We start from the raw sequence: 22,367 nt of genomic DNA, 5'->3' as shown, positions 1-22,367 counted from the left end.
CCTTCCTGGCCTGGGGCAGCTCAGTTTCGGTGAATTATTTGGGGAATGGTGTGCTCGGCTCCCTCTTGCTGGGCCCATCAACCTCACTGCTGTTCCCCAGCACCCGGCACAGCACCCGGCGTCCAGTAGGTGCTCAGCAAATATTTGTGGCGTGGGGGGAGGAGAAGGACAGAGTTCATGGGCTCCTTGAGGGCAGGAGACTTGCCCGGCTGGATTGCGGCTCCGTCCCGTGAGTTCCGTGCAACACAGAGGTGTGTTGAAGTAACAAGGCTCCCTCCGTCAGCACCAGGAGATTTGCTCCTAGGATGCAACACACCAACCGTCAGGATCTGCAAAGTCTGGTTCACTTGTTTCTCTTCCTTCTCCTCCTGAGATGGTGGCCCTCGCTGGATGCATTGCTCTGATGAGGACGTAGAGAGCTCCCGACTCCTCATCACAAAAGGCAAACCTAAATCCAGGTATGTATTTATTTATCTTTTTACAGATTTATTTATTTATTTATTTATTTATTTATTTATTTATTTATTTTATTTGAGAGAGAGTAAGCACAAGCGGGAGAAGAGGCAGAGGGAGAAACAGACTCCCCGCGGAGCAGGGAGCCCGATGTGGGGCTCGATCCCAGGACCCTGGGATCATGATCTGAGCTGAAGGCAGAGGCTTTAACCCACTGAGCCACCCGGAAGTCCCTAAAGCTAGGTATTTAAATATACATCAAGCTCTAAAGAAAGGCAGGAAAGTGATTTCTTCAAGAGTTAAGATGGGGGTCACCAGTAAGAGGGAGAAAGGTGGGCATAAGCAGTAAGGGATACACGGGGAGCTTCTGGCTGCTGATGGCAACACTCTGTGTCCCAACTCGATTGACATCTCCGTGTGTGTGTGTGTGTGTGTGTGTGTGTGTGTGTGTGTGTGTGAGAGAGAGAGAGAGAGAGAGAGAGAGAAAGACCATGACCTCCCTAAAAATTTGGCCTGTGCCTGTCAGGCAGGCCCCTCTAAATGTCTGCTCCTTGGACCTCGGGCCTGGGTGCTCTCCACACACACCCACAAGCACGCAGTGATGCCCTGCCTGCCTGCCTTCCGCACCCGCCACACAGTGCCCACCCCTAGTCTATTCCCAGCCCCGGCTTGTCCAGCTGCCCATCGAACAGCACAAGCTTCTTGGGGCCACGACAAAAACCAACCAGACCTAAAGACCCAGAACCCCCAGCAAGGCCACCAGGTCAAGGAAGAGTATTCTGGGAGAGGAAACATGTGCTAAGGCCCTGGGGCCATCATGAGCCCTGACTCATTCCAGGAACTGAAAACAGTTCCTCCTGGCAGAGAGAGGGACACAAAGTGGGTGACACTGTGCAGGGGCATGATCTGTAGGGCCACAGGGGCACACATGCCCATGGGCATCGGACTCTAGACCCCCTGCCCCCAGTTTCCCCACAGGCACCAACTCACACAGGCCTCATGCCTGCTCCCAAGAGGGGTTTATAAAGCCTCTGCCCCACCCTACACTCCCTGCCAGAACCCCCCCACCCCCCTATCCCCACCCCCATCCTCACTCTTCCTCTCCATCTGCCCTCCTCCCTCTCGCCCTCCGGTGTAAGCGCACGGCTCATCTGAGCAGGCGAGACAGGACCAGCACACCCTCTCCCCACCCCACCAGCTGGCAGAGCGGACTGGACGGCCCAGGACCCTGGGAGCCCAGAAGTATGGCTGGCCTCCACATCCAGTCTGGAAGCTTCTTTCACAGAAGAGCAGGGCAGGAAAGCCCTTGCAACCTGCTTTCTCCTCACACCCCTCCCCTGGGGCACCCCAGTGAGCCCGTCCACTTCCTGCGGGGCTCCCGTTCTTGAGGGTGGTCGAGCTCAGGCCTGGCTTTCGTCAAACTCCACCCATCCGGAAGGCTACAGGCCCCTGCGGAGGAGGAAGGGGGTCAGGGGAGGGGGTGGAATTCTCCAGATTTTCTCCCAGCTTCCAAAAGGCCTCCAGAGAGCTGGTTATATAAGATTTCTTTAAAAAAAAAAAAAAAAAAAGTGTGGAAAGGAAATTTTTGCAAATATTAAGGAGTGCCACTCAGGGCAAATATGGGGGTGAACAGGACAAGCCCAGAGCCCAGGAGCCCTGGGCGCTCCAGGTGGGCAGGGGGGCCCCATCTCATCGCTGCTGCGCGGCCGGGCCAAGCTCGGTGCCAGGCAGGAGGAGGCGCTCGGCAAATACTTGCAGATTTCGCATCGGAATCAAGGGGAGGGAAGCCTAAAGGAGGGGAAATAGACCAGGGTTGGGGGTGAAGGGAGGGAGCCCGAGAGAAGACAGGAGGGCGGCTCCTGACGGGAAGGGGGCTTGGGTGGGGGGTGTTTCTCAGGAATCAGGAAAACTGCTGAGTAAAAACTGTCTTTGAAAAGGCCCCAGATTATTCATCTAAGTCCTCATCTCGCTAAATTTCAGTTCAAGCGGCTGCAAATATTTGAAATGAGTAATTTCTCCTGATGAAGAGAGTCTGATTTTGATTCTGCCTAATTTATTTCGAGATTTAGGGGAGCACCCGGAGGAGAGGGGTTGAGCCTGTCGTCAGCGGCGGCCGCCCCCTCTCTCCCAAGCCACCCCCTGGTCCTGCCCTGCCCTGCCCCAAAGTTGTGGTTCTGGGGAGAGGAGGGTGGGCTGTGCAGCTGGAGCAGCGGCGGCCCGGGCAGCCGAGGGGCCCCCATCCGAAGGCAGATTCAGAGCCAGGTGGCCCCAGGCCTCTGCCACGTCTGCTGGGCCTCCAGGCCTCCGGTCCACTCTGTTACAGCTGCCAGCTCTCCCCGCTCCCTCCCCTCCTCAAGTATCTTCAATGGCTCCCTAGGACCCCCAGACAAATCATCCCTGAGCTCAGCTCATCCGGCCCAGATTATTTTCGGGCCCCACCTCCTTCAGAAGCTCCTCCTCCTCCACTTACCCAAGTGCCCCCCCCCCCCCCCGGGCCCTGGCACCTTCTCACCACTCCACTGGGATGAAGCAGACCCTGTTCCTCCCACAAGGATCGAGCCCAATACCACTTCTTCTGTGAAACCTTCCTTGTCCCTGGGAGAGGCGGGGGTCACTGGTCCCCTGTGCAGCCACCGTCTGGAGACCACCTAGCCGCCCTAAGCAGACTGGGGTCCAGGGCTGGCCCTGTGGCCTGTGGGGGCTTGCTGCCTGCCGCCCACGAGTGCACTGGAGAAACATGGAGAGGCAAGAGTTCTAAAGGCACGACGGACGAGGGTACAATTAAACCCATTTTAACATAGAGCCCACCCCAGCGTGCAGGGGGAGAGTGTGAGCAGCCCAAGGTCATCTGTCCCCACACACCGGGAGAAGGGCCCTCAGGGGCACTCTGTGGGCAGGCAGGAAACACTCGCTAAATGAATAGAAGGTTCCTTTCAATTCTAGCATCGCAGTAAGGCCCACGGGCTGGGGGGAGGCAAGCCTGGATCCGAAGCCCCGTTTTACCATTTCTTGGGCTTCAGCCAATGTCCAGCCACCTAGCCAGGGCCATGGGGCTTCCAGAGAATCTGAGGGGCCTTCTGTCCCAGGGGCCCCAGGAACCCACGGCTCTACCAACCAGAATACCAGTAGCCACCAATTCTTGAGAACTCTCCCGGGGCCTGGCCCCCACCAAGGCCTTTCCCACACCACATGACCCACCACCAGGACGACCTTTGCGGCCCTGTTTCAAAGATGAGAAAACCCAGGTCTGCGAAAGCAGACCAACAGGTCCCAGTTCAGACTGGGAAAACACAACACCCAAAAAATTACCTCAGGAGAAGTGGAAAGAGCACTGGAATGTGAGTCCAGGAGTCTGAGCCCTTGCAGGGAAACCCACAACCTTCCACTCGCATTTTCTCTTGGAAAGGAAAAGCAGCCTGTGCGTGGGAACAGAGGGGGCGTCACAGGTGTCAATTCCTGGGGACAGTTGGCAACAGGCTTTACCCACAGGAAGCCGCTGAGGCATAGGTTCATCTCGGGCTGACTGGGCCCTACAATGTGGCAGGCTCTGTGCTGGGAGTGGGGTTCAGAGCTGAGTAAGGGTGGGGGTCCCTACCTTTGAGCATGAGCAGCGGGAGAGGCAAGACCAGAAGCATCATTCATGGTAGACTCTGCAGGGGCTGCCCTCCAAGGCCGATGGGGCTGGCGGCTCAGCGAAGAGAGAGGCTGCCACCAGGAATCAGCTTCTGGACACAGGGGGTCTTCCCAGCAAGAGCTGGGCTGGGCTTCGGCCCCAGAGGGGAAAGGTCTGAGCTGCGTGAGTGGGTGGGATCTCATCCCCAACCACCCGGAACCCCAGATTTTAAGAGGCATGTTGTCTAAGGAGATGAGGTGGGGTGACCAGGGAATGCCCGGTTTAAAATGCAGATTCCCCGGGGGCCTCGGGGGCAGGGGGCTCAGTCATTAAGCATCTGTCTTGGGCTCAGGTCATGATCCCAGCCCCCTGGGATCAAGACCCATATCGGGCTCCCTGCTCAGTGGGGAGTCTCTTTCTCCCTCTCCAGATCCCCCCCCGGGGTTGTGTTCCCTCTCTTGCTGTCTCTCTCTGTCATAAATAAATCAAATCTTTTTTTAAAATGCAGGTTCCCAGGGCCCATCCCCAAAGGCTCTCTGATTCCATCCATCGGGGCCCAGGCCTAGGGATCTGCATTTGACCATCAGCTCAGTTGACTCTGGTACAGCAGGTCCGGGGGGAGGCCCCTGCCTGCTACCGCAGTGGTGGGGATCCCGGGAGCTCTAGCTCCTGACAAACATGTGGGCGATCCCACCTCCATCCCTTCGCAGGGGGAGGGGCAGAGGGAGAGGGAAAGAGAATCCTCAAGCAGACTCCCCACTGAGCACGGAGCCCAACACAGGGCTGGATCTCATGACCCTGAAGTCATGACCTGAGCCAAAATCAAACATCAGACACTTAATCAACTTAAGCCACCCAGGGGTCCCCTTCAACTTCCTTTCTGCTGGTGGGTGCCCCATGTAGCCATTAGGAGAGGCCGGCGGGTGCAGGGTTTAAAAGCTCAGGCTCCCCAGTCAGACTACCCAAGCTTCTGCCCCACCTCTGCTGCTCACTGCCTGTGTGACCTTCCTCAGCCTAATGAACCTCTCTGTTCCACAGCTCCTTCAACTGCACAGGGGAGGTAATCACGGCACCTGCCTCCCAGGACTGTTAACGGAAAATACACGTGTGCTGGCACGCCCCACACACTCACTGAACTGCAGCCCCTGTGCATGAATTCTCAACTTCCCAGCCATCTGCCTGCCCCTGCCCTCACCCCCGCAGCAGCCAGAGGGATCCTGGTAAAGCCTGAGCTCCATCGGGGGCCCACGCCGACTGACCATCCACAGCGGTCTCCTCTCTGGTAACCCTCATCCTCCCTGTGGCCAACTGGCTCTAGCTGCCCAAAGCCCGGCCCATGTCTGTGCCCTCAGCCTGTCCACCACCGGGCCCCCGGCTCACCTGCCCATCCTCTGCCGGAAACTCTCCTCGGTTTGGCTCCTTCCCACTCGGGTCTCAGTCCAAATATTGATACCTATAGTGCGCTGACTTTTGTGTTTGATTCGAATATTTGTATTTGCTTACATCTTTCTAAAGAAACTCTGAAGGATTCTTCAAAAACTAAGAACAGTGATGGGGAATGGGGATGCAAGCAGATAAGAGTGGAGGAAGACGGGGGCTTTTCATCTTCTGGGTGTTGAATCACAGGAGTGCTCTACGTGGTCACAAAAATAAGTGTGTTTTTTAAAAAAAAAGATTTTATGTATTTATTTGAGAGAGAGACAGCTTGAGTGGGGTGGGGAGGGGAGAGAGAGCAGGGAGCCCAATGTGGGGCTCAATCCCAGGACCCTGGGAACAGCCCCTGAGCCAAAGGCAGATGTGTAACTGACTGGGCCACCCAGGTACCCTAAAAAAAAGTACTGATAAATGGATGAATGCATTTTTTAAATCTCAGCCTTCTTAGAGAGGTTCTCCCAGACCAGACTTAGTAAAGCTGCCCTTTTCCACCACTCTTCACCTTTTACCTGCTTTATTTTCCAGATTTTTTAAAAGATTTTATTTATTAACCTGACAGAGAAAGAGATCACAAGTAGGCAGAGAGGCAGGCAGAGAGAGAGGAGGAAGCAGGCTCTCGCTGAGCAGAGAGCCCAACGTGGGGCTCAATCCCAGGACCCTGAGATCATGACCTGAGCCGAAGGCAGAGGCTTCACCCACTGAGCCACCCAGGCGCCCCTATTTTTCAAATCAAAGTATATATCTGATTGACTGCTGTGCGTGTGCCTCCCATTGGAACACCCCCTGTGAGCACAGAGTCATGTTCCATCCCAGGGCCATGTCAGAAGTGCTTAATGGATCCTGGGGAAGGAGTGAAAATCATCGCAGAGGTACTCCCCCTGCCCAGCTGTGCTCACCACACACTCTCCAGAGCCTACTGACGTTACTCCCAGGACTGAACCTGGCATACCGTCATGGCTCAGTAAATGTTGAATGAGTAAAAGACCTGTTAATAGATGGACACATAACTTCCAGAGGGACAAGAAAGGCTTTTTAAGAGGAAAACATTTAGAAGTGTTAGGCACAGAGTAGATACTCAATACATGGTAGTTACTATAATTATTACTAAAGTGTAAATGACTTACCTGGGTCTATTTCTGTGAGCAGGAGGAAGACGTGAAGCCAGGAGACACCCTGATGAGAAGGAGGGAACAATTCCAGAGAGAAAATTCTTCTTTGGATTTTTTTCTCCAATCATTGTACGATCTCCTTTATGCTTTTCAAAAAGTCTCTGCCCGAAGGTCTCTGCCGCCCCGCCCTCCCTGCTATAAAATGTCCCAGTTTGAGGGCCAGAGAAACTACAGTTCTGGACCAGTGGTCAGGAAGCACACGGCCCCCCAAAAGTCCAAGCGGGCCACAGCTAGGTGCTGGGGGTGGGAGAGAGCAGGGGGTACCCCCTTCAACTCCACCCACCCCAGGGCTCCTCCCAGCAGCCCTGAGAGGCCACAGACGTGGTGGAAAGAACCCAGCCTCTGGAACCTGACAGCCCTGACAGCCTCTGACTTTCCAGCACATTCTTTGCCCCAGACCCCTTACCCATTTCTTGATATCTCTGGCTTTATTTCGTCCTCACAACATCTTTAAGAAGGAGCTGCGTTCATGCCCCCATTTCAGAGCTGGGGAGGTCGAGGCCAGAGAATCTCGTGCTCACAATTACAATATAAGAGTGTCCCAAGCCTGGAGTCCCACCAGCCTGTCTGTGCTCTGTCCAGCAACACCCCCTCCCTCCCAGGCAAAGCCCTCACTGCCTTAGGCAGGTTCTCCTACCCTGTGATCCTCCGTTTTCCTATCTGTTAAATGGGGGACTAGAGGCTTCTTTTCAAATTTGTTTGAACATTTAAGTGCTTGAAAAGTGACTCATGGAAGAGTCTGAACCAGGAGGGGCTCCTCAAAGGTTTCCTTCCCTCCCTGGGGAAGCCCTGTCTCCACCCCTCACTGGGAGGGCAGCCTCGGACAGGCCACCTCCCTGCTTTCCCCGCACATGAGAGGGATGAGGATGGCCGGAGAGACACGGACAGACCTGCTGGCAGGACCTTCGAGGACCCACAGCTCTCAGCAAGCCCGGTACAGCGAAGGGCTGGGGCCAGAGAGAGAGGCAAGGAGGGGCGCACCTGCTCGGGGCCCCACACACCTGGTCGCCACAGCCACGTGTCATCTACGGCCCTCGGTCCCCTAGCAGAGCCCCAAGGAGCTACAAAGGAGGGGTGGGGAAGGAGGGGAGAGCAACCCCTCTCCATTTTCTGTTTCTTCTCGCAGTGCTGTTTTGGAGGGGTTGTTTTTGTTGTGTGTGTTTTGGTTTTTTTTTTTTAACCCAGCCACTCTGTGGTCCAGTCGGGGGCCTCCTGCCTCCTCCCACCTCCTTACTGGTGACTGTCACACGACAGACATTTTTAGTGGTGACAGCTGGCCTTGTGGAACTCGGCTCGAGTACGGGAATGGTTTTTAAAAAAAGAGTGAGCCAAACCACCGCCACTTTAAATAGCAATGCAGCAGGGAGGCGAGGCGGGCTAGCGCGTGCAGGCAGGAGCTGGTGGAGGCAGGGCCCAGCCCAGGGGACCTCAGGGCTCATCTTCCCACCTCTGCGTTTGCCCAAGGGAGAAACTGAGGCCCCCAGAGGCCAGAAGTCACACCCAAGATCACTGGGCTCCTGAACGGAAGGGCTGTGACTCCACCCAGGTGTGGGGGGGGGGGGGCGTGACCAGCCACACTAGGCTCTCTGCTGTGACAAGGCCACACCTCCCAGGGCCACCTGCCCTTTCCTGACCTTGGAGAGAGCCTGTGTAGGTGGGGGGGGGGGGTGATGGTGACTGCCTCTGAGACCAGCGCTCCCAGATGGGGGCACCATGAGGGCAGAGGCACCTGGCTGGGGGTGGGGGTGGGGGGACAGCAACAGGCCCTGTCTTTGCAGGAACTCGGGTACCATTTGCAAGGAAAAGGGAGATACGGGCTAGGATTCCAAGGGGTCCTCCTGAATCCCCTGGACCCTCGTGTTTGTAGCCGCAGGATCTGGAGCCTATTCGACTCCCCTCCATCCAGTCACACACCCCATCCTGACCACTTCTGTCCCCCTGAATTCCCTTTCGCGGCTTGACCCTGACCATCATGGCGGTACTGACAGCCTGGAAATCGACAAACGATACAATTCAGGGCTTCTCTTCTCCTGAGAGCCTGGGGGCTACCCAGAGACCAGAACACCACCGCTGTCCCAGCCCAGGCACCCACTGGACCCAACAGTTTTTAGGACATCATAAGCATCACCTCTGGAGTCCAAGAGACCCAGGCTCCAGCTTTGCCCCTTCTGCAACTCACTCCACTGTCCGGGTCACTCCATGGCGCCAAGCCCTCATTAGCTCCTCCGTAAAATGGGGAGAGGGGTAGCAGGATAGACCTCAGGCTGAGAATACAGGAAGAAGGACATGTAAAGTGCTCAGCCCAGAACCTGCCTTCAGGAGTGAGAGTCGTTCTTACCGTCACGGGGGCGGGGGGGGGGGGGATGTGGGCTCCCCACCCTCCACCATCCAGCGCTCCTCCTCTGGACCTCTGTCCTTTGCTTCCGCCATCACTAAGGGACAACTGAAGCCCAGAACAGAAAAGCCCACGCCGGCTGGGCCTGGGCAGGGAGAAGAGAGGAGGAGGCCCCCCTCCCTGGCTCTGGACATTGCATTTCTCTTTGTGTAACCTAAGAACCAGTTCCCCAAGGCTGCCTGACCGCCCCTTTCCCTGCGTCCTTCCCTGCTTTCGTTGTGTGCGCGACACTTACCTTCAGTGCTGGCTGGGCTGGTCTGATGCCCATCTCGCCCCCAGAATGCGGGCTCCGTGAGGACAGAGCACTGCTGCGGCACCAGGCCTAGACCAATGCCTGGCGCATCAGGAGCGCCGGATAGTGCCCTGAGGGGGACCTCAGCCCGCAGACAGCAGCTCTGTGCCACCTGGAGAATTCTGGGTGGGGGATGCTCAAAATTCAAGAAGGGAAACATGAAGCAGAAGGGGAAAGGCGAGAAAATAATCCTGCATTGCAAGAGGGACCTCTTGTATCCTAGGAAGCTCAGTTTACACACTACCTCCTTGCGCCTTCCTCCACGGAGAACCCCCCTGGGTGTCTCTCGTTTGATCCTTCCAACACCCTGGGAGGTGGATCTTTTATGGTCTCCCCTACCCCGATTTACAGAGGACACTGAGGCCCAAAGAGGTGAATCCACTAGCCCAAGGTCATAAGCACTAAGTGTGGGAGCCCCAGAGCCTGTACTTGCTATTAACAACCTATTAAAAATGTCCAGGGGCACCTGGCTGGCTCAGTTGGTAGAGCATGTGACTCTTGATCTTGGGATCATGAATTCGAGCCCCACGCTGGGCATGGAGCCTACTTAAAAAAATAAAAATAAGGGGCACCTGGGTGGCTCAATCAGTTAAGCATCTGCTTGTGGCTCAGGTCATGATCCCAGAGTCCTGGAATTGAGTCCCATGTCTGTAGGGCTCCCTGCTCAGGAGGGAGCCTGCTTCTCCCTCTCCCCCCCACCTCCACTCATGCTCACCCTCTCAAATAAATCAATAAAATCTTTTTTAAAAAATTAAAAAATAGGGGCGCCTGGGTGGCTCAGTGGGTTAAAGCCTCTGCCTTCGGCTCGGGTCATGATCCCGGGGTCCTGGGATCGAGCCCCGCATCGGGCTGTCCGCTCCGCGGAGGGCCTGCTTCCTCCTCTCTCTCTCTCTCTGCCTACTTCTGATCTCTGTCTGTCAAATAAATAAATAAAAATCTAAAAAAAAAAGTAAAAAATAAAAATAAGGGATGCCTGAGTAGCTCAGTCATTAAGCTTTTGCCTTCGGTTCTGGTCATGATCTCAGGGTCCTGGGTTCAAGGCCCACATCAGGCTCCCTGCTTGGAGGAAAGCCTGCTTCCCCCTCTCCCCCTCCCCCTGCTTGTGTGTCCCCTCTCTCGCTGTATCTCCCTCAGTCAAATAAATAAGTAAGATCTTTAAAATAAATACATAAATAAAAATTAAAATGTTAAATCCCCACCCCTGCCCAAGAGAGTCATCTTGCATCAGAGCAAAGAGAGAGAACCTTCTTTACCATAGGGAGATTCGGAAATTAAACAGGCTGGTAGGTGAAGCAGGGAGCTCCCCATCACTAGAAGGATTCAAAGAGGCTGAGCAACCTTTAGAGAGGGACGGGGGACCAGGTTCTTGCCCTGGGCGGCAGTGGGAGTGAACAGAGGGACTGGAGGGCCTCGGTGTCGTGAGCGGTGGTCAGTGTTCCTGTGAATAGCACAGTTACCCCACATTTCGAGGCTTAGAAAAGAAACAGTAATGCTAGTAAGTTAAATGAATGTATCAGCATGTCATAGTATACATTGAGAGATGCATTTTTACTTGAGGAAATCTTTGGTTAACAATATCTAATATTTTTTAGAGTGACCGTATGCCAGACTCTAGCAACTATTTCAATATATTAAATATACACATTTTAAGTGTTATTTTATTTAATCTGCACAACCATCCTGGGTAGCGGATATCGCCCTTATACACGCGGACCGGTCAGGTTTCTGCTACAACACTGTCGCATCACAAACACTCCCATCCACAGCAGCTTGCCACATTTCTCTTCTGCTCTTAGAGGTCTGCTGATCCTTCTGTGGGTTGGTGGGATTTAGCGGGGCCCCAGGTCAGATTCAGCTCGACCCCATGGGTGTCTCCTTCTAGAACCATCCGCTCCCCAGGCCATGTGTGCTTTGCAGCACATGGCAGAAGCTTAAGTGGCCAGGCCAAAAACCCAGCTGCATTTCCAGCCAATGCTTCTGTCACTCTCACTGACAAGTCACCCAAGCAAGTCACGTGGCCAAGCCCTCTCTCCCACAGGGCAGAGTTGGGGGAGCCTGTGCCCGAGGGAGGGACCACAGCATCACAGGGCAAAGAGCATGGAGGTATATAATTCCATCACAGGAGGGAATGAAAAGTTAAGAATAATGGCCCATCTGCCCCTAAGAGGTTTCACAGGTGAGAATTCAGGGCCTCCCGTGGGGACACAAGTGACCCAAGGCGACCCAGCTGGTTATTGGGTTTCCTCCTGGGATTCGGGCCGAAGCCGTCTGACATCAAAGCCGCTCTGGCCCACAGCTCGTCAGCTGTCCTGGGACATAAGAGGGGTTCCGTAATGATGGGTTTGATAGCCACGGCCGCGCTTCAGACAAGCGCACTTTATGGAACGTCCGTTCCAGGCAATGAAACGCTGACATTGTTTCTTAAAAGAAACTTTTTTTAAAAAAAGGAAAAAACGATCAGTCAATAACTGAAATGTTGGTCTGGGGTACAAGACTTGGTTTTGAAGAGGATCATCAGCAGAGGGCTGGGCATGGAGAGAGAAGGTCAGGCCGAGGTGCGGCTGCTCCCCCCAGCCCACCCCTGCTGGAGAGGTCAGCAGGAGACCTGGCTTTTCCCGGTAACCAAAGGCAGAGAGAGAGAGAGAGAATGGCCAGCGGCAGGGTGGAAGGGGAGGGGTGGGTGCAGGACTCACTGGGACCTGCACCAACTACCCCCTCACACGGAGGCAAAGAGGGTGATGCCCCCCAGCCAGCCAGTGAGCACAGGAAGTCTCCGGGATTCAGAGGTGACGGTCAAGGCCGCCATTTAAGGTCAGCTCCAATATGACACCCGCCCTTTCATCTTTCGGGTCGCTGAAGTGATGGGGCAGGGGGCAGGACAGAATAGAGAGGTTCTAGCCCTGGCCTGTTGGGACCCTTTGCTTTGTGACCCAAAATTCAAGTTACACAATGAATGCCTCAGAGCCCTGGCTTCCCACCAATTTATTTTTTAAAAGGTGGGGGTGGGGGAGCCCTGGGTGGCTCTGTTGGTTAAGCATCCAACTCCAGATCTCAGCTCAGGCCATGATCTCGGGGTTGCAAGATCAAATCCCATGTTGGGCTCTGCACTGGGCATGGAATCTGCTTGGGATCATCTGTCTCCTTCTCCCTCTGTCCCCCTCCCCACCTCTCTCTCTCTCTCTCTGGGGGTGGGGGAGGGCGGAGATGGCCAATAAAAGCTTCTGCCCTACTTCCTACATGCAACATCACTTGGTGACCAAACACAGAGCAGAAACATCCGAGCTAATGCGTGAGAAGGAGTGACAGCATCGGGCTATCTCCACGGGGCAGCCCTGGTGAAATCATGTGCTCAGACCCTGACGGACCAGCGGCAGCTGACCTCCCCAAAAAAGGGGAGATAGAGGGTATTGTACCCAATGAGGAAACACCCTACACCAGTGAAATTGTCTAACAGCAAGCCTGAACGGGGATGAGACTTTAGACCCAAGCAGCAACTCACTGGAAATACTGGGAGCACGGCCTGGGGTCAGAAAACACAGTGGTGGGCGCCTGGGTGGCTCAGTCCTTAAGCCTCTGCCTTTGGCTCAGGTCATGATCCCGGAGTCCTGGGATCAGGCCCCGAGTTGGGCTCCCTGCTCAGCAGGAAGCCTGCTTCTCCCCCTCCCTCTCCCCCTGCTTGTGTTCCCCCTCTCACTCTCTCTGTCAAATAAATAAATAAAATCTTAAAAAAAAAAAACAAAAACTCATATGTTTAAAAAAGAAAAGTAAAGGAAACATGGTGGGGACCCAGTCAGCCAAGTCCAGCCGGACGGAGACTCTCGGGAACAAATAAAAACAACCCGGGATCGAGGAGCCTACTTAAGAAACAATTTAAAACACTGACCAAAAATAAATAAATAAATAAATAAATAAAACACTGACCGATCTCCAGGTGTGGCCCTTAATTTAGGTTCTGGTTCAAATGAGAAAATCATTCTGCAGGAATGCATGTTGTATACATGTCATATAATATGCGATTACATATTAAATACATAAATACAATTATAGATTAAATGTCTATGTGTAGGAATACGCTAAATATTATATGAAAAAGATATGTGTTTATGTTTTAAGTATAAACGGGGGCCATTGGAAATTTGATGACACCACCAACGCGCCCCACATATATAATGACGTGTGAAATATACTTACACTTACAAGAAATGCAATGATATTGATCGGAGATAGGGAGCTATTGTAGCCATGTGTTACATTTTGAAAGGCCCTGATTCTAGAGCTGCATACTGAAGAAACCCCAGATGAAAAAACAAAACAAAACGGCTGGGAGTTGCTTCGAAGTAAATCGGGTTGGGAAGTGATGGGGACAGAGGTGAAGGGACCTGACCGTGAGTGGGCGTTGGCACCCTGGGTGACGGGCACCCATGTTCATCATACCCTTTTCACCATCTCTGGCAAGTGCTTGGAAAGTTCCATCATGAGATGGTGAAAGCTCCCACCCTTTAAAAAAAAAAAAAATGTAGAAAGTTTTTTTTCTTTTTTGATGGGTTTTTGTTTTTGTTTTTCTGATTTTTTTTTTTATCGTGGTCAAATAGACGTCACATATAATTGGCCACCCTGAACTTTCTTAAGTGCCCGGTGCATAGCACGGAGGACATTCACACCGTCCGATCTCCAGAACTCTCTTCTGCTTGCAAAACTGCAGTTCTGTCCTTGTTAACCCCCTGGGCGACCGCCCTTCTACCTCCAGCCTCTGAGAACCTGATGACCCTCGATGGCCCCCACCACTGCGATCACACAAGATGGGTTCTTTCGTGACTGGCTTACCTCACTGACCATCACATCCCCAGCGCTCATCCCAAGGAGGCAGCCGGAGGCAGAGTCAGCTCCCTTTTGAAGGCTGATTAATATTCCATTCCACTCACAGACCAACCCCATTGCACTTGTCCGTTCATCCACTGGTGGGCTGTTGCCACATCTTGTGGGCTGTTTCCACATTCTGACTCTTGTGAGTCATACTGTGGCGAACCTGGCGGTCCGGACATCTGGCTGGGTCTACTTTTCTCTGAGAAGGTACTATGGTGGCCATCCTCTCCAAATCAGAAGTGGGAACTCAGGTCCCACATTCAAAATAAAATATAGCGAGCTCTCAAGGTCAGGTGCCTCGCTAGACACCACGGATACCACAGGCAGCAAGATAGAGATGCTTGACCCTAGTGGCCTTCGGGGCAGGAGGACAGGACAAACGCAGCCTCCGGTTTCTGGGCTCTGGCAGGGAGGTGGGCTGAAAGGGGACAGGGCTCATCAGAGAGGATCAAGTTCACCAGGCAAGCGGAAAGCAAGAGCAGAACCGTGGGGAGTCACCTCTGCTTTAACAGAAGCTAAGCCCGCAAAGCAACTTCTGGGGTGAGCTGGGGCATCTCTGGCCTCATTGTTCTCCTCGGTGCCCAGGAAATGTGGTGGTTCTCGAGGTAGGGAAGGGTTCTCTTCAGAACCCAAGAAAAGTCCGGGCAGCACCTTCCCTGCACTCACCATGAGCCCCCGGGAGCCAAGACTCGGATTCCTGCTCTCAGGGCTTGCTGGGTCGCCGGAGAGCCAGACACACCAACGGCAGTGCAGCAGGCATGGCACAAGGAGTGAGTGCAGACCCAGAAAGGGCCCAATCCCCACTGAAAGTAGGGGCCTTGGCCCCCAGGGACCAGAAAAGAGGCTGACAGGGGGGGCAGGGCCAGAGAAGGAAGAGCCTGTTAGCAAAGGAACAGGGTCCGGGTTTCACTTAGGGGCAATAGGGAGCCACTGAAGACTATTCAGCAAGAGACACCTGAGCCGATAATGCCCTCAAAGGTTCCATCGTTCTGGCTGCCAGGGTGAAGATGGGAAATGGGAGAAGACAGGCTGGGGGAGGCCAGACAGGCCGGAGGGGCCCCCCCGCCATCAGGCAGTACCTTCACCCCGTCCCGGAACCGCCTTCAGGCAGCCCCCCCCCCACATACATCCAGGAAACTCCAGAATTCTCCATGGCTTCATCTTTGGCCTCCACCCCAACCTCCTGCCAAGGTGGTCAGGAGGACACAGCCGAAAACTCAGAGCCCCAGAAAAAGCCTCATGGGCCTGAGCGGTTAAAAACTTGGGATAGAAGTCAGAGAGATCTGCTGGCCCCTTGGTGTCTGTGAAGCCCTGAGGTCGCCACCGTTCTGGACCTCAGTTTCCTCACCTGTTAAATGGACATATGCACATTTTTCCCCTACAGGGAGGTGAAGAGAACCAATGAGAAATAAGCACCAAGGCTAGCACAGTGCTTGCGGGACAAAAATGTTGGTGACTGATTGTCAGTGGTAGTATTGAGTATTACCATTATATATGGCCCAACGGTCCCTAAAATCCCAACCCCTCCCCACCCCAGCCCCAGCAGCAGAGTTCAAGTATTCCTGGTCTTCTCTACCGGCCTTCTTCTGATTACTTCTGCTCTTATTCTCTAACCAGTGAAATCCTGCCTATGCCTCAAAGCCCTGCACAAAAGTCCCCTCCTCTGGAAAGCCTACCAGGATTCCCCCTCCCCACAACACAGGAAATTCTCACACCGACACCCCCCAGTACTCACCTCTGTCGCAGCTCCTAGCTTCCCATGCCATGAAAAGTTTGTGTCACCTCGTCACCCCCCCAACTTCCGGCTGGGAGGGCTGAGGTCCCAGCAGAAGGGCAGGTATGGAGCAAGAGCTGAGCAACTGTGAGATGGAAGGGTGGAAGATGGACAGACAAATGGGTGAAATATGTTTTCTGTATTAGTTAGAGCTAGTTTTGAGTACAGAAATCCAGCTCAAATTGCTAAAAGCCAAAGCAGATAGGCGGGCTCAGGCAAGGCTGGATCTAGGTGTTCAAATAATATCATCTCTTTTTCTCTCTCTCAGCCCTGCTCTCTACTGTGCTGGCTTCATCTTTGCCCACACTGTCCATGTGGTTGGCCCTGGCGATCTTGACCTTATACCTGGGAGTCTAGACTGCCAGCAGAAAGAGAGTCTCACTTTCCCGGGATGGCCTCGCACTGGTAGGCCTTGGGTCACATGATGGCAGCCACCAAGCCCTCTGGCCAGCAGGATGTCCAGGCCAGGATCACGTGTTCATCCCCAACAGAGGATGGGAAACCATGTGACCTAGAGAACTGAGGGGGAGAGCGGGGTACTGGGCAGGTAAAAACAATAGCCCCACCCCACTGCTCACTCCCACACAATGTTCCCAGTCTCACCCCAGCAGGTGGGGGTGATCTGCAGACTCCTTTTGGGGAATGCCAAGGGTACACAGGGGGCCCTCTTCAGAGAAATGAGCCCCAAAGGAGAAACCGAGTAAACACATCACCAGGAGCCACACCACCTCCGAGCCAGAGGAGAGGAGGCTGGCCCCTGGGCCTGGGCGATAGGGAAGGCAGCCTGGAAGAGGAAATGCCATGGCCGTGCCTCCCAACCCTCCTCCCCCAGCGATACCTGGCCCCCACGACCCCCACTAGGCAGCATCCCAGAGCCAGAGAGAGGAGGCCTGACTTGGCCCTGATTCCAGAGGAGGGTTTCACTGGGTGCACAAGAGAGGGACGCCACAGCCAGGAGTGCACACTTGGGGCAGTAAAAACCGGAGTCAGAGTCGGAGGCCACACAAGTCTCCCAAAGCAGTTCTCCCCTCTTCCTCCCTCCTGAGAACAAGGACAGGACAGTGACAACAAGAACGGCGCCAGACTGGGCACAATGCAGTCCCCATGCAACTCGGGGACACAGCTGGTGTCATCACTATCTTACAGACAGGGACCCGAGGATCAGAGAAGGGGCGTCACCTGCCCAGCATCAAACAGTCAGACTGAGCCCGTGGAGCTGTGTCCCTGACACTCTGCTGCTTCCTTCCACTCTAGAGCAACAGTCCCCACACTCAGATGCCTGGCATCTCTGGCCCAGGAGCTGCTCAAAATCCAGGATTCCTGGGCCCCTCCTCAGACCTTCGGCAGCAGCATCTCAGGCCCCGGTATCTGCATGAAGCACCCTCCCGGAGATTCCGACACAACCAGACCTGCCGGCGTCTGGGAACACCATTTGGTTTCCTGATCCGCCCAGAAATCCCACCAAAGGGGTGAGGATTCAGGTGCAGATAATTCCCATTCCCAGAAGCCCAAGAGTCCCACTGGGGAAGGGACCCTCTGAGGGACTGATGCCTCTCTTGTCCTTCCCTGTCCCTCCTCATGGTCCCACATACCCTAAGTTTTTAACTGAGATATTCAGCCCTTTCCCATTTAAACACAAATGTACAGCCCCCACCAGGACTGGGGCGGGGGTGGGAAGTGGCGGGGAGCTCCTGCCAACACTCTCTGTGTGTTCCAATCTCTCCAAGAAGAAGTGACCCCGAAACTGGGAGAAAGATTTTTCCCTGCCGTCTGAATTGCTTTTGTGAAGGGGTAATTGATTTGCTTCCCCATTCTTTATTAATCAAAGCTCACCACGGCCAGCCAGGCCTCTGATCTAGGGAGAGGAGCCATACCGAGAGGACGCCATCCTTGCCCAGAGCACAGACACCGGACACTTCTGATGGGGCACGGAGCCTTCATTCCCGCTCAGCTTCCTCAAGTGTCCAGAACACTCCCCCGAAGTCGAAGGGCCCAGCACACCAGGTAGGAAGCTGGGGTTACTGGCGGGGAGGACAGATGAGGAGGCCAAGAACAGTTTGCCAAGGTTACCGTGGAAGCAAAGCCCAGGCGCTGTCAGCCTTGAGGCCTGGGTTTCCTGCTCTTCTCTTAGATGTGACCAGAGCCTGAGAGCATGTCCCCTGGAGTCTCTTGGCCATGGTACCAGAGCAGGGAAAACAAGGCCAGCAACCCAGCTAGAGCACACTTTCAGTAACAGAGCTGCCAACATGGCCGCCACCACCCCCCAGGCAACTCGCGGGGCCTGAGGACCCCCAACATCTGGCCTGAATCCTTCCTGCTTCTGCCACATCTGGGATGGGAGGGGGGCAGTGTGTGGAAATGACCCTCCCTGATTGCCCATGGCTGGGTCCTGACAGCTGAAGAGCCTGAGGAGCAAAAGGCTTTTCTTGGATCTCACACAGAGCCCCCGCTCAGCAGAAACTTGCCAAGAGCCTCAGTTTCCTCTCTAAGTAACAAGGATGCTGAACCTTCCCTCCTTCCCCATCTCCCTGCCTGGCTCCTGGGACAGCCCTAGGACAGCACGGGGCCTGCTCTCCCTGCAACCCTGCCTTGAGATGTCCCCTGTCCCTAGGGACAAGCCAGGATCCAGAAATGGGGGGTGAGTCCAGGTCCTACCACGGATCCCCAGTCAAGCTTGCACTAGCCAACCTGCCCAAAAAAGTCACACATCGCTTGAGATCAGACACTCCTCTCCACGGGCTCCTTTAGATACCCACACGTGCCTCACCCTCTCTCATACTGGCCCCTTCCCTGTTGTTCTCTGCCTTCTAGAACCCCCTCTCCGGCTTCTCCAAAAGCCCCCAAGTCCTCTCCGGCTCCAGGGCCTTGCCCCATGCTGTTCCCTCTGCCTGGAACACTCTTCCCTGCTCCTGACCTGGCCAACCCAGGGCCAGCCTGTCCTGTGCAAGCCTTGCCCATACCTGGGGCCTCTTCCGGACCCCTGTGCCATCCTCCCCACCCCACCCCCACTCTCTGCTAGAGTCAGCTGATGGGTTATTGGTGCTTGAATGTCTCCTGTCGCACCCACCCTGACCGTTAGCACTGTGTAGACACACGGTTGACAATAAGTGCTTGACCAACGGAGAATGGAAAGGTTTCCGCAAGATCACGGGTTTTAAAGCAGGGAAATGGGGGAGTCGACGCCGCCGGGGGCTGGTGTTACCAAGTGGAGAGTGGGTGAGTCAAGGCTGGGGCAGGCGCCCCGCCCCGCCCCTTAAAGGGCCCTGGAGAACGCGACGGAGCCGTCCCGGGATCCCTGACGTCGTGAGGTTTAATCCGAAGGGACTTTAACGCACCAGGACTCCACAGAGGAGAGGGACCTGCGATCCTCGCCAACAGCACGCCCGCCGCGACGCGAACGCCCGCGCACGTCCGCGCCCGTCCGCGCCCGCGGTGGCGCGCCCCAGGCTGAGAGGCTGAACTACAACTCCCATGATGCCGCGCTCCGCGGCAGGCCCCGGGCGGAGCGAGCGCCGACGGCACCGCCCCTTGCGGCCTTCTGGGAACTGTAGTTCTCCCCGGGGGGGCGCGGCCTGGGCTCTGGGGCGTCTAGGCATTCTCTGGGGGCCAGGTGCGTGGGGAGGCTCTGCGGTCCCTGAGTACGGAGGGGCTGAACGCGCTGGCTGCCTGCTGGCCTGGCTGGGGCTCCTCTCGACTGGATTTCGTGAGCACCAACTATGTGCTGGACCCAGTGCTGATCTCTTGGAGAACGGAGGAAGACAGACATGGTCCCCGTCTTTGCTGGAGCACCATCCAGGCAGGGAGGCAGACGCGGGACATTTCGTTGCACAAATACTTAATTACTTGCACCGGGTCCAGAGTACAGTGTGAGGCTGTAATAGCGGGAGCGACAGGGAGGGCGGTGGTGACTAGTTTCTGAGCCAAAGACAGATGCAGGGAGTAGACAATGGACTGGAATCTTTGAAATTCAAAGGGTGAATTTGATGGGTGGGGTGAGAAAATCCAGACCCATCCCTGCCAACGTCTTCATTATCCCCAAGAAGAAATTGTCCCAGAGAGATGAGGGAACTTGCCTTGAGCCACTGTACCAGGAGCAAAGACATCTAACGCTCTGAGTCCTCCCTTGAATCGGCAGAGCCCAGCCCTTACCCTGGCGAAGGTCTTCACCCCCCCTTGAGCCTGTTTCCCCATCAGTGAACCTCGTTGGGTAATTCCAGCAGAAAAACCAAAGATGATGGATAGACAACCAGCATTTTATAAGCAGGAGAGGTGCCAGTGTGAGTCACTTTCCATTCTGTGCCCCAACGTGATGCCGTGGGACAGCCAGGAGCCATCTGTGGACCGCTGCTGGGTGCCAACCAGGGGACAGGCTGCCAGGGCTGGAGGTTCGCAAAGGAGAGATACCCCAGGGGCAGGAAGCCCTCTCGGAGAAGTTGGAGTTTAATCTGAGCCCTGAGAATGAGGACAACCCAGTCAGGTCTTCAAGGCAAGCATGCACTGTGTCTCCCCCAGTGATACATCACAGGTGCTAAGGTTAGACATCAGAGCTTCAATGCAAATCAGTCCTCCTGTAAAGTCATCCATGCCTCCTGGCAGCCGTCCAGATGACGTCCACAGTCCTTAGCCTGACCCTTGCCCAGTCCTTGGCCTTCTGTTTCAGAATCCACCAAGCCCTTCCCTCCAAGGGGCTTTGGCAGGCCTTTAGCCAAAGCTATGGATTGGCAACCCAAAGGCATTTTAATACGTCCTCCCTTTCTTCCTTCTATTATAGAGACAAGAAAAATTTAAAGACTCCATTTTCTCAGCCCCTCTTGCAGGTCAGAGTCGCCATGTATCCTGATTCTAGCCAATGAAATGGAACAGCGATCCCATTTTTGAATAAAGAGATGGAATCTGGCAGGCAAAGACCTTTTCATTCTTTGCTCTTTGGCCTCTTTTTCTTTCCCTTCTTTCTGCCTGGAATGCAAACATGAGGCCCGGAGGTTTAGCAGCCATGTTGTGGTTATGAGGTAACCCCATGAGACCGTCACACTGAGATTAGTGAAAAGGAAGACAGAAAGAACCAGGGTGCCTGGTGACATCTGCAAGCCACTACACACACCACTTGTGGCTCACCTCAGGCTTATTGCTGTCAAAGTCAAAATCCCATGTTTAGGCTGCTGTAGTAGAATTTTTCTATAATGAACATGATGCTGATGATACACAACCTTGCCTGTGAGCCCCCTGCCTTGTGTCTATCTTATTTGTCTCCTTGAAGCTTATCCAGTCTGTATGCTGGTCTCTTTTGGTTCCTGGACCAGGCTGAACTCATTCCTGCCTCAGGACCTTTGTACTGCCCCCATCGACTCAAGACTGCCCCCATCGACTCTTTCCACCATTGAGGGCTCAGCTGAAAGGCCATCCTCAAAAGGCCCTCCCTGCTCGCCGCACAATCAGGCAGAGTCTCCCCAGACACCCCCTACTGTGGGACCCTGCCTATTTTTACCACCATTCCTTATTGCTAGCTGATACTCTCTGGTCAGAGTCATGTCCTCATTTGCTTATTATACAGAATGTGAGCTTCACGAGAGGGAGTCAGGATTTCTGCCTGTATTACTTGCCCCTGAATCCCGGGGACCTGGTGCATAGTGGGCACTCACTAAAGGTTTGTTGGATTTATTAATTAGTCAGTGCTACTGTCTCTGCCCAGTGTGCTGTCTGTCCATCTTCACTTGGGAACTCTATTCCTTCCTTAGAGACCCTCCCCCTAGGAAAGCCGCGCTGGTACTCCCGGACATGGACCAAGCCAGGACTGGTTCCCATGCCCGCAGCTTTCGCTGTCTTTCCTTCTCTGCCCTTTTGCTCACAATTGCAGGGTAGTGACTTCATCTGTTAGATGTCATCTCCCACTCCAGGATGTATGGTCCGAGAGGGCAGAAACCATATTCTTTGTTCCCTATTCCATGGCCGATGCCGGGCACAGGTAGATGTGTTTGCCGAATGAATGGATGATAGGAACCGCTTACTGACTGTGTGCCAAGCACAGGGGAAGGGGCTACTTTGGTGACTTGGTTCACCGACCCCACCTACAAGATCTTGGTCTTGAGAGCAGGGATCCCTTAAGTCCCTCCGCCCCTGGCCCCGCCCCCCCCCAAGGTAAAACAAATCAAAGCCCCGTTCAGATTTGCCTTGTTCAGAACAAAGGGGCCGCTGGTACTTCTGCCCTGACAGGCGCCTGCTTCAGCCATACTAAGCAGAGTCAGCCTGGCTGCACAGCCCTAGGGGCTTCGGGACTGTTCCTCGGCAAGATTTTTGGCCCTTCCCTCCACCCCATCCTCCTTCTCCACCCTCGCCCCCAAATAACAGCACAAACCCTCAGCCCTCGCGTGGAACTT

At 54.6% G+C, this 22,367-nt stretch overlaps 1 long non-coding RNA gene across 1 annotated transcript; it reads left to right on the top strand.

Annotated features, from left to right (window-relative positions):
* Positions 1-1,942: 1,942 nt before the first annotated feature.
* On the top strand, positions 1,943-5,922 carry LOC309846162. The gene is made up of 3 exons (XR_014301753.1): positions 1,943-2,180; positions 5,105-5,348; positions 5,582-5,922. It is a non-coding gene; the product is annotated as an uncharacterized lncRNA (long non-coding RNA).
* The last annotated feature ends 16,445 nt before the right edge of the window (positions 5,923-22,367 follow it).

Source organism: Mustela nivalis (assembly GCF_964662115.1).
Source record: "Mustela nivalis genome assembly, chromosome: 13".
NCBI lineage: Eukaryota > Metazoa > Chordata > Mammalia > Carnivora > Mustelidae > Mustela > Mustela nivalis.
The sequence above is the reverse complement of the archived record's forward strand: the minus strand, read 5'-3'. Positions and strand labels throughout refer to the sequence as shown.